The 12,824-nt window shown below is 42.3% G+C and overlaps 1 non-coding gene across 1 annotated transcript in view; it reads right to left on the bottom strand.

Moving 5' to 3' along the window:
- Positions 1–659: 659 nt before the first annotated feature.
- Positions 660–12,824, bottom strand: part of LOC102154834 — a 259,915-nt gene continuing 247,750 nt past the window's right edge. Inside the window, exon 4 of the transcript XR_005386257.1 lies at positions 660–1,095. This is a non-coding gene — a transcript (uncharacterized LOC102154834). The remainder of the gene's footprint in view (positions 1,096–12,824) is intronic.

Below are 12,824 nucleotides of genomic sequence, written 5' to 3'. Positions count from 1 at the left end.
CTCTTTGTAATCCTCAATAACTATTAAGAATTCTGGTCTAAATGCTTGAGAACTTTTGAATTAGATTATTACTATTTTCCAAATAGTTGTTTTTTTTTTCCCAAATAGTTAATAAAGTGATGGATCCTGGGCATTGATCATCAATGGTTACTACATCACTAAAAAGGGAAATACTATGTATCTCCTGATGGAAATTTACAACATCACGTATGAAGTATTCTTGCCCCCAAATCAAACCTAACTCTGAGAAAGGTTCTAGATTTTACTACCAGTGTATATGAAATACAGGGGCAAAATAAAGCCCTAACATCTAATGTGATGATATTTAGAGATGGGGTCTTTAGAAGGGAATTAGGATTAGATGGGTTCACGATGGTGGGACCCTCATGATGGAATTGGTGCCCTTATACGAGGATACATTGGGAAACTTGTTCACTTTCTCTCTCACTTTACTATGGGAGGCCACAGTGAGAATGCTGTCATTTGCAAGCCAGTAAGAGAGTCCTCACTTGAACCCAACCACGTTGCCATCCTAATTTCAGAATCCCAGCCTCCAGAACTGGGAGAAAATAAATTTTTGTTGTTTCTTTCTTTCTTTTCTTAAGTAGACTGCATGCCCAACATGGGGCTTGAACTTGGGACCCTGAGATCAAGAGTTGCATGCTGTACCAACCGAGCCAGCCAGGTGCCCCAAAATTTTGTTGTTTAAGCCACTCAGTCTATGGTGTTTTGTTATGGTGGCCCAAGCTGACGAATAAAACTACCTTAGCTCCTCCTGTATCTTTAGGTTCTTTACCATTTTCCTTTGTCTAGGAAACTAGACTTGACACAGTGTCCTAAGGTTTTCATCAAGTCTAATCTTGACAGAAGGCAAGTTTGTTTGTTTGTATGTTTATTTATTTTTAAGTAGACTCCACACCCAATATGTGGCTTGAACTCATGACCCTGAGACCAAGATTTGCATGCTCCACCAACTGAGCCAGTCAGATGCCCCAAGGCAAGTTTAATGATACACACAAATAGTTATTGAGTGCCCACCCTATGACAGGAACTGCTCTGGGTGCAGGATGGTCTGAAGGTTAAGAAATCAGAGACCTAAAAAAAATAAAATAAAATAAAAATAAAAATCAGAGAACTCCTATCCTGATCTTATATCCTACTTGAGAGATGTCAAATGATCAACTGAATCCATAAATATAATTCTAGTTATAGTAAGTGCTGTGAAGAAAAACATACAGAACACTGGTGGAGCATCAGGGTGTGTGCGAGGAGGGGAGTGGAGGGTACTGTGGCTAGGATGGCAAGAGAAGAGGAGACACTTAAGCTGAAATACAAGGGAGCCAGTTGTGTTGAAAATGGAGGAAGAACTTGACTTACAGAGTTTGGGGAACAGTAAGTGCAAAGGACCTGAGGAAGAAAAGAGCTTGATGTGTTCTGATTGTTGGAAGGGGAAGGGGAGCACAATTTGCCACCCCCTAATATTCCTCCCTGGCATAAGCATTATCTCGAGCTTGTTATTTATTTATTTTTTTAAAAAAGATTTTTGTTTATTCATGAGAGACACAGAGAGAGAGAGATTGGCAGAGACATAGGCAGAGAGAGAAGCAGGCTCCATGCAGGGAGCCCAATGTGGGACTCAGTCCAGGGACTCCAGGATCATGCCCCGGGCATGAAGGCAGGCACTCAACCACAGAGCCACCCAGGTGTTCCTTGAGCTGGTTATTTTTAAGAAACGGTAGACATAGGAAAAGCTTTGAAAGCAGAGTAGAAGTTACCCTTTTGAAAGAGGCATTTACATTTAAAGGGGAAAATCTCCATTTGTAAGAGTGTCTCCCTCTCTTTGCCAGGAGGAGGATGATGACTAAATCTCTAGAAACTCTTATCAGTGGAGAAGGCAGTTACTTAAACTGGCATAGCAATCATACCTCTGCTTTGACTGATAACCTCCCATAACTGACTCCCACCCTCAACATTCTTCTTTTGTCTTTAGCTGGAGATGTTATTTAAGATGGACACTTGAGGTATTTTGGGGGAGTAACTCAGTTTTCATGAGTCTCTCTTGCATGTACGTATATGAACACATTATTAAACTTCTGTGTGTTTTTTTTTAAAGATGTTATTCATTTATTCATGAGAGAGAGAGAGAGAGAGAGAGAGAGGGAGAGAGGAACACAGACAGAGGGAGAAGCAGGCTCCATGCAAGAAGCCCAACGTGGGACTCGATCCCGGGATTCCAGAATCATGCCCTGGACCGAAGGCAGGCGCCAAACCGCTAAGCCACCCAGGGATCCCCATTTCTGTTTGTTTTTTCACCTGTTTGTCTGCCTTTTATACTGTGGGGGTCTCAGCCAAGAACCTTGAAGCGTAGATGGAAAATTATTTTTGCCCCTCTACAAGGGCTAAGGTGACTGGAGAGTGAGTGCAGATGAAAGAAACATGAGCCTTGGGTGGGGGGGGGGGGGTAATAAAAGCTCTTAGTGTCCCGCACCCCAGGCTAAGTGCTTTAGGTTTCATTCAGAGAGCAAGTGGAACCCTTCAAAGGGCTTCAAGCAAGTAAATGACACAGTTTGATTCAGGCTTCTGGCTGCTGGATTGTAAGGGGATCCCTGGGTGGCGCAGCGGTTTAGCGCCTGTCTTTGGCCCAGGGCACGATCCTGGAGACCCGGGATCGAATCCCACGTCGGGCTCCCGGTGCATGGAGCCTGCTTCTCACGACGGGCTCCTGGTGCATGGAGCCTGCTTCTCCCTCTGCCTGTCTCTCTCTCTCTGCGTGACTATCATAAATAAATAAATAAATAAATAAATAAATAAATAAATAAATAAAAATTAAAAAAAAAAAAAGAATGGATTGTAGGATGGGCGAGAATGGAGCAGGGAGACCAATTAGGAGGCTCTCAGAGGAGTCCAGGCAGAAGATGGTGGCAGCAGAAGATGAGAGAAGTGGACCTACTGGAGATCTATTTGGTGGGTCAAAAGAACATGCTGATGGATTGGATTGGAGTGGAGTCTCTGTATACTGCAAGGTTACTGCATCCTTGCAGCCCAGAGCTCCTAACCTAGAATCCGTGTGTCCCAGGAGATCCGTGAATGCATCTCAGGGAGTCCACCAAATGCTCTGGAAAGGTATGCACAGTTGTGTATCTGAGCATTGTCTTCACAGGGGTAAGGGGTGGCAGTCCTTGGTTTTCATCAGGTTCTCACAGGTGATGGCAATGTGACAAATGTGACAAATGTGACAAATGTGAAAGAGTATCAGAGCTGGGTGAGATGCACATGGGGGTTTGTTGTGTTCTTTACTTGTGTGTTTATTTGTTAATTTTCATAATAAATAGTTTTAAAAATGATGTGCAAACTATGCAATAAAATCAAAGAACTATTGTTGTGGCAGACCTTTTCAAAGCCATGTTGCTATATTTTATGGCTCATGCTCAGTTTGTTTTCAGTTAAGATCCTGAGGTATTCTTGACAGATTTGCATAGCCCCTGCCCTTCCGTATGGCACTTTGGTGTCCACTTTCTTTCTTCTCCATGTGGACTACCCTCCTTTGAATTTCACTTTCTGAATTTCTGAAATACAGAATATATTAGGGTCACTTTAAATAAATAGCACAGGTACTGGCATCTGATGGCCCTGACTTGGAAACTCGGTTTCCCCAGTAATGGAGTGTAACTGTGGGAAATAACCTAAACTCTGAGCCTTGAATTCCGCTAAAAGAGAACTTGTATTTGCTCATAGGTTGATTGGTATTTAAATAAGCAGACATATGTAAAACACATTTTCCAGGGCTACATAAATAAACATGAGCCTGGCACTCCTCCCCTCTTTGAGTTGTGGGAAAATCATGCAAAATCAGTGAGCAGGATAGGTCAGAGTAAAATTTTAATGTGGGTGTAAGGAGAGGACTGACCCCTGTGGAAAGCCATATATTATGCTGAATATCTCTCTTGCCCTCAACTGGCTTGCCCCCAGTTATTATGCTAAATATCTCTCTTGCCCCCAAGATCTAACCGCTGCTCCTTTGAGTTGGGTTGATGCCCTGATTCCCATCCCCCCACTCCCCACCCCTGGCTTTGCTAAAACATCTGCAGTGTCTTTGAGGTATGCAGATCTTCCTCAACTTATGGTGGCGTTACATCCTGATAAACCGAGTGTAAGCTGAAAATACCTTAAATCAGATATGCATTTACTACACCCACCCTACCCTACATCATAGCTTAGCCTAGTCTACCTTAAATGTGCTCAGAACATATCCATTAGCCTCCAGTTGGGCAAAATCATCTCACACAAAGGCTCATTCATAATGAAGTGTTGAATATCTCATGTAATTAATGGGATACTGTATTGAAAATGAAAAACAGAATGGTCACATGGGTATAAAACAGTAAGTGTATTGGTTGTTCACCCTCGTGATTGCATGGCTGACTGGGAGCTGTGGCTAGCTGTTAGCATCATGAGAGAGTATCCTATTCCATCTTGCTAGGCTAGGAAAAGATCAAACTTCCAAATTCAAAGTACAGTTTCTATATATCACTTTCATCCCATCGTCAAGTCAAAAAGTTGTAAGTTGAACCATCATAAGTTGGGGACTATCTGTAGTTATGTTTCTAATTAGTCAGTTCTACTTTTGATGAAACTAGAGGTGTTTGCCTGGTGGCCCATGGCAGCTTGCCCAGAGTCCACACCTTTGCTTGCCTGTGCACCTCAGCCGTCTTCCCTGTGGTGACATCATAAGCTGTTACTGGGGAATTTCTCTGCCTCTCCTCTGCTGCTCCAGGTGGGTCAGCCTCTGGCAACTGGTTCTTAGATCAGTTTCCTTTCCCTCTCTTTAAGTTACTCCCTACCAAAGCTACTGGCCAGCTTCATCAATGCCCTTGTTTCTGTAGGTCCCTGAAGACAATCTGTCTTTCTGTTTTGGTTTCATGGGTTTCAGAGGCTGACAAGAGCAACACCTCCTATACCGCAAGAGCATCCCCTGTGCCATCTCATTTTATTCTTATAACTGCCTTAATCATATGAAGGCTTTTTGAGGTTGTGGAAGCAGGATAGGGTGGTGACTAAGAGAGCAAGCTCTGATGTCAGCAAACCTGATTCACATTGTGGCCCTCTTATGTATTAACATAAGCATATGTTATGCCATAACCTTGGCAAAGTCACTTAACCTCTGTTTGTCACGATTTTTCACCTCTAAAATACGGAAAAGGGCACCTGGGTGGCTCAGTTGATTAAGTGTCTGACTCTTGATTTTGGCTCAGGTCAGTGGGACTAAGCCATGTGTCAGGCTCTATACTGGGCATGGAACCTGCTTAGGATTTTCTCTCTCTCTAAAAAAAGAATATAATGGAGAAAATCATAGAAGAAGGGATCAATTAATGAAGAAAATCCTAATTGCTCAAGTAGTGCCAGAGCTTTTTATTGGTCCTTCAGACCCACTCTCCATTCTCCTGTACCCTGCTTTCTGTTTCTCTGCTTCGGTTTGGCCAATGCGGAGCCCCAGCAAGAGATCAAAGGAAGGAGGCAGAATGAAGGTAGGGGTCTATTTTCTTGGCTGTCTACAGGATCCCCTCAGTTTGGCTGTGGGGAAAGGCCACAGCTCTTATCAAGGTAGCCCTTTCTTTCTCTGTATGAGACTCCCTTCTGGGTTCTAGTTACCACTCTATCTCCTTGATCTTTGAACCTAGGAGTGATTAACAGCCTCAGAGTGCTACACTGACCTTAACTGGCAAAGCTGGGAACTTCCAGAGTAACTACCTTCTTGGACTCCTTATTTCTCATAGGCTTGGGCCTTTAGGGCATCTCTCCTTATGAGGATTTGAGGAAATGATCCAATGAAATACAACACTAGAGTACTTTGTTCACAATAAAGCACTGTATGAATAGGAAGGTTTTATTAGTTGACTGAGCCCAAGCAGGTGAAATAAATGTCTACAAGGATCGCACAGGAACATCATCTGGTGACCTCTGATATTTACCTTGCATCTCACTTTCTAGTTAGGTATAGTTTCACAACACTGTTTTTTTTTTTTGTTTTTTTTTTTAAGATTTTATTTATTTATTCATGAGACACACACACACACACACACACACACACAGAGGCAGAGACACAGGCAGGGAGAGAAGCAGGCTCCATGCAGGGAGCCTGATGTGGGACTTGATTCCGGGACTCCAGGATCACACCCTGGGCTGAAGGCAGGTGTTAAACTGATGAGCCACCCAGGGATTCCATCACAACACTGTTTATCAAACTGGTGCCCACATGTTAGTGAGAACTGAGAAAAGAATGTTTGTAGGCATCTCTGTTTTAGGCAATGACCCCTATGGTGTCCTCTTGTCTTTTCTACCACATGACCTGAGGAATTAAAGGTCTATCTCCTCTATAGGCTGCATCCTCATAGTCTCATTCAGGACTTCACTTGTTCTGTTTTCATCACTGATGCATCTGTCTTACCAAAAGGTGAGGAAGTTTGATCTGTAAGCTATATCTTCTTGGTCTGTGAATCACTGGAGCTTTGCCTAGTCCCTGAATAGAGTTTAACACAATTTAATATGCATGTCAGATATTTTCATTTCTGACCTCCTTTTCCCTCCAGCTGTATGACTAGTTCTTAGAGCTGGTGGGTAGGGACATCTCACCCCTTTTGGCACTAACTCTAGGCCAGAATTAAATTTTCTGGCAGCCCTGTCTCTAGCAGTTCTCTGAAGTACATACTCAGATATCTCTCCACAAACATTTCTCACCACCTTGGCAGTGAGATCAGTGTTTCTGCAGTCTTCTCTCTTACCTAAATCATACTCATCCCTCTTGACTATCTTGGCCAACTTCCTTCCTATTTGTATGAATAGGGGTGCCTGGGTGGCACAGTTGGTTGAGTGTTAGACTCTTGGTTTCTGCTCAGGTCATGATGACATGGATCATGAGACTAAGTCCTGCATTGGGCTCTGCACTCAGCATAGAATCTGCTTGGGATTCTCTATCCCTCTCCCTCGGCCCCTCTCACTTGTATTCTCTCTCTCTCTTTCTCAAATTAAAAAAAAATCCTATTTGTATTAATGAAAGTCTTCTTTGATTCTGACTTATCTAAGACTCAATGTACTCCCCTTCTTTTCTTCTCTCAAAAACATTGTCAAGGACATGTTTCCAACTTGGACGCAGCCTCTCCATCAGTATATGTCACCGTCACCTTTATATCTCAAACTCATCTAAGTTATAATGGAGGCGTAATAACAACTCACATAATGAAGGATGTGTCCTTCATCACACTCTGGGCAAATCAAGTTACCTTGTGTCTGTGGTCACAGAATTCTGGCTGAATAAATTCTAAATTGTTATACATGTGTAGGAGGTATAGACCCTACTTAAGGCCAATTTTTATTACTCATCCATCTTTCCCTCAAATCATTTCAATTTAACTGCCCACTAGGGACTGCTTCCTGATTTAGGTTGAGTTGTACTGCATAGAAATCTCAACCATTTTCTTTAATTGATAACCAAGGGTGACCCTTTCCTCTGTGTACATAATTACCTTTCATTATAATCTGTTTCTGTCCTCCTCCAGTCCTGTGATTCCACAGTTATTCTTTCCCCAAAATAAAAATTTTGTTCTTGTTAAGGTCAGCATTGTAAAAAGAGCCAAATTAGGCTCAAGATAATGGCAGAAATGAGCTTTAAAAGAAGGTAATGAGCTGAAATTGCCATCATGGTCATTGTAAACTCTGGCTGTCCACTGACAGTAATGGTTTTATAGAGAGCTGGAATGATCCAGAAACCCAAAGGATGTAAGCGAATGGTAGAATGCTGAAAACAGCATCATGATCTGGTGGCATCCTTAACCCACCCAAGAACAGTGTCAGGGATTTAGCTGGATCCCCTAGGTAGCAAAACCATCTGGTTTGACACATTCATTTTATTAAGAGTCAGCACCAGAGATAGATGCAACAAGCTGCCTTTGAAAGGAAATGGAAGGAGATGCCTGTAGGCTCAGTAGGTTAGGTGTCTGCCTTCAGTCAGGTCATGATCCCAGGGTCCTGGGATGGAGCCCTGTGTTGGGCTCCCTGTTCAGTAGGGAGTCTGCTTCTCTCTCTACCTCTCTCCCTGATGCTTGTGTGCTCTTTCTCTCAAATAAATAAATAAAATCTTAAAAAATAAAATAAAATAAAGGATATTGAAGCACGTTGGCTTAAACATTTTTTTATTGTGGTGTAACATATATACAGAGAAGTACACGAATCTTTTTTTTTTAAAGTAAACTCTATGCCTAATGTGGGGCTTGAACTCACGTCCCCAAGATCAAGAGTTGCGTGCTTTACAGACGGAACCAGCCAGGCACCCCGCAGTGCACAAATCTTAAGTCCAAGTTCACTTACTCTGCACAAACTGAGCATGCCCATGTAGCACCTAGTTCAAGAAACAGGAAATGACTAATCACCCCCTCAAAATTTCCTTAAGTGGCCCCTTCTAGTCACTGTCCAACCCTTCTCTCCTCTTCCGCACTTTGATTTAGCAATCTAAGTGTTTCAGTTGTTTGTCTTATCTATCATGTCTCCTCCACCAGAACGTAAGCTTCATGCGTGCAGATATTTTTGGTCTGCTTTGTCAGGTGCTATATGGCCTGTTCCTTGTACTGTGCCTAGCACATAGTTATCATTCAGTAAATACTTGCGAAACCAGTGAATGAAACTCTGCAATAAGGAATACTAAAAAATAAACCTAACCATCAACAGATGAATGAATAAAGGAAATGTGGCATATCTATCCTACAATGGAATTTTATTTAGCCTTAAAAAGGAATGAAGTACTGATACATGCTATGATATAAATGAATCTTGGAAACTTTATGCTAAATGAAAAAAAAAACAGATATAAAGGACTACATATTGTATGCTTCCATTTACATGTAATGTCTAGAATAGGCAGCTCTATACAAACAGAAAGTAGTGATTACTTAAGGCTTGGGAGGGAGGGAATGGAAATGACTGTTTTAATGGGTATAGGTCTTCTCACGGGATAATGAAAATGTATCGGATTTAGATACAGGTGATTGGCTACACAACACTGTGAATGTACTAAATGCCACTGAAGGGCAGCCCGGGTGGCTCAGCGGTTTAGCGCCGCCTTTGGCCTGGGGTGTGATCCTGGAGACCCCGGATCACGTCCCACGTCAGGCTCTCTGCATGGAGCCTGCTTGTCTCTCTGCCTGTGTCTCTGCCTCTCTCTGTCTCTCTCTGTCTCTCATGAATAAATAAATAAAACCTTTAATAAAAATAAATAAATTTTAAAAAATGCCACTGAATTGTATACTTAAAGATGGTTCATTTCATGCTATGCAAAATTCATCTCAATAAACTAAACTTTAAAAAAAATCCTAAAAAAAAAAAAATCCTAAAAAGGACAAAACTTACTGAACACCTTTCCCTTCAATACCACCAAATGGATTTTGGTAACTGGAGGATCCTTTGAGGAGGGTGGATATGGAGACATAAATTTAGAGTGACTGGATTAGGCTCTACTGCTCTGTATGGGAAGGGGACAGAAGATTTCTAGTCACAGGAACAGAAGACTGGAGCCAGCAAAGTTGAGTGAAGGTAGAGTGGCTGGAGGAAAAGATGTAGAGACTCCAGTGTTGAGAGAAAAAAACTTGGGATGAATCACTTTAGTGGGATTCCTGAGCAAAATGCAGCCCTTCCTGCTGTGAAGCCTCATTTCTGAATACAACAGGCAATGTTAATGAGTATAGCACTGTGGTGACGGGTTGAAAACTCTTAAACAGTCAGGCAAAGAAAGAGAGGTAAGGTCTTGTAGTGGATTGAATGGTGGCCCCCAAAAGATGTGTCCATGTCCTAAACCCTGGAACCTGTGAATATTACCTTGTTTGGTAAAAAGTTCTTCGCAGATGTAATTAAGGAGCTCAAGATGCAGAGATCACCCTGAATTATCTGAGTGGGTGCTAAATTCCAATGACAAATGTCCTTAGAAGGGAAAGGCACAGAGAGATTAGAGGCAGACAGAAGAGGACAGACAGGAGAAGACGCAGACACACAGAGTTGAAGATGTGAACATGGATAGAAAGATTAGAGTGATGTGGCCACAAGCCAAGGAACACAAGGGAATGTTGGCAACCATCAGAAGCTAGAAGAAGCATGGCCCTTTAAACACCTTGATTTTGGACTTTTAGCCTCCAGACTATGAGAGTTTAAATGTCTGTTGTTTGAAGTCACCAGGTTTATGTTAATTGTTACAGTGGGCCCCAGGAAACAATTACAGGCTTGCAGCTGTAAACCCATGAAACAAGCCCAAAATGGAGTCATTTGCCCCCTTGACAGCAAAACTTGCCCCCAAGACTCACAGTTTCAACCTCTTCTGGAAATGTGGTCTTTGTTTGTTTGTTTTGAGTAATCTCTACACCCAACATGGGGCTTAAACTCATAACCCCAAGATCAACAGTTGCAAGTCCTACAGACTGAGCCAGATAGGCACCCCAGGTATGTGGTCTTTGAACAGTCAATCTGAAATTTCTGGATCTGCACAAGTGAAGTACTTTGCATGATAAAAACTCTCCCAGCTTTTCCCTGCAGAAAGAAGGCCTCCTGGCCTGAAACAATCCTTCTTTTCTTTTGCTAATACTTTCTTGCAACCACCTTGCCAGCCCATAGAAACCTTCTGTTTTGTGCAATTTTCTACCTTTCTACTAGATGAGATGCTACCTGATTCCTGAATCACTTAATAAAACCAATTAGACCCTCAAATGTACTCGGCAAATTTTTTTTAAAAGATTTTGTTTATTTATTCATGAAAGACACACAGAGAGAGGCAGAGACATAGGCAGAGGGAGAAGCAGGCTCCCTGTGGGGAGCCTGAGGCAGGATTCAATCCCAGAACCCCGGGATCAGGACCTGAGCCAAAGGTAGATGTTCAACCACTGAGCTACCCAGGTGCCCCGGAAATTTCTTTTTTGTTTTGTTTTGTTTTTCAATATTTAACAAGTTGGAGGTGAAACCACATGCAGAGCCAAGAGTTTGGGTCCCTGGGGCTCCAGGGAGTAGAGAAGATACCTTCTTTGTGTCCTTGAGAATGAGCTGGTAGTTCTCTGGCTTATACAGTGGCAGAGGGGGAATCCATTTGGTGAGGACTGACTTGCAACATTTCCTATGCTTTGGCCACTTGTCAAACATCAGTGCTGCAGGAATAGGTGCATGCTCTGGACGCGAGTGAGAGTGAGACAGTTTTTAAACAGCAGCCAAGGAGAAAACAATCTATATTTACTTGGTGGAAATAAAATTTTACTGCTCTGTGAGCCGGGCTTATTAATTCAGAGTAGGGAAAGGAAATTGGCAAAGTCTGCCACCTTTTATTTGATAAAATGACCAGCCACCTGAGGCGGGCATATTTTAAAGAACCCATTCACTGTGTGAGGATGGAAGGGGGATGAACAAGTCTGATTTTTTAAAAATTTTTATTTATTTATGATAGTCACACACAGAGAGAGAGAGAGAGAGAGGCAGAGACATAGGCAGAGGGAGAAGCAGGCTCCATGCACCGGGAGCCCGACAACAAGTCTGATTTTTGAAGGAACAATGCCACAGAATGTCTGTTCTACACACCTGCTGTCTCCTTTGAAGAGAATGTTGAATTTCAAAATTGTTCTCTATTGGAAATTGTTTTAAAAACTTCCTTTCTGTGATTGTTTCAAAGAGAGGGAGTTAGGATAGGGAGGAGAAAGGAGATCTTTGACATATTTATTTAACATCAAAGCCTTAGAGTGTCTGGGTGGCTCAGCTGGTTAAGCGTCTGCCTTTGGCTGTGCTCAGGTCATGGTCCATAGGTCCTGGGATAGAGCCCCATGTGGAACTTCCCACAGGGAGCCTGCTTCTCCCTCTCCTTCCTGCTCATGCTCTCTCTTGCTGTATCTCTCCAAATAAAAATTTAAAAAGCCAAACATTAAAGCCTTCATTGTAGGCCTCAGCACTATCAGGTGGATATCATCCTGTTGGATTGTATGTTTAAGTGTCCTTGGACATCATCTTTGCTCCTGTTCACATGTAATTTGATATTTTATGTTAACCCCCCCCCCCCAGATTTACTAGATAAGAATCACTCCCTTCTCTTGCAATTCACAAAGGATGGTTACTTAGAGGATAGAGACTGGACTAATTCTTTGACTATGTCCTACAGAAATATGGTAAAGCTTGATGGAAAATTTTCAGACTACAAAAATAATATCACTTCCAATTTCTTCATCTCTCTTCCACCCATTTATCTTATAAAAACAAAATAGAGAAAGTAAATCTTCTTGATTCTTCTTTCTCATTTCCTTTCTCACTTTGGTCTATATGTAAGGCATACATTATTCATCCTCCACTAGTTCACTTAATAATCTCCCTTCCTTTTTTCCCTTCACGCCCACCGTCTATAAATTAGCATCTGAGATATACAGATTCTAAATAGAAGGTGGAATTCTGCCTTACAATCTGGAACATTTTTTTTTCTTATGTTATTTTTCGTTTCAAGTAAAGCAAAATCTGCAAGTATTATATCAGTCAGGATTCAGACAGGGAAGCAGAGCCACCATGAGTATTCTAGGAATAAAACCTCTCACAGATGTGAGAAGTGCTGGGGGAAGTGAATGTCTGGAAGGACGAGTCAGAGGATCAGAGATTCATTAGCCACCACCGGAAGCATTGGTGCAGTTGGAGCTTCAGAGCTTTCAGGAAAAGTTCAAGAAGCCAAGTGCATTCAGCTGCCCAAGCCGGGCAGTGGAGGGATTGTTCGTGGAGGGGTTTATGGAGGCTGTGGCCTCTGTGTAACTCCTGCTACAGTGTGTGTGTGGCTA

This window comes from Canis lupus, chromosome X, assembly GCF_011100685.1.
Source record: "Canis lupus familiaris isolate Mischka breed German Shepherd chromosome X, alternate assembly UU_Cfam_GSD_1.0, whole genome shotgun sequence".
NCBI lineage: Eukaryota > Metazoa > Chordata > Mammalia > Carnivora > Canidae > Canis > Canis lupus.
This window is presented reverse-complemented; position numbering and strand designations above follow the sequence as displayed.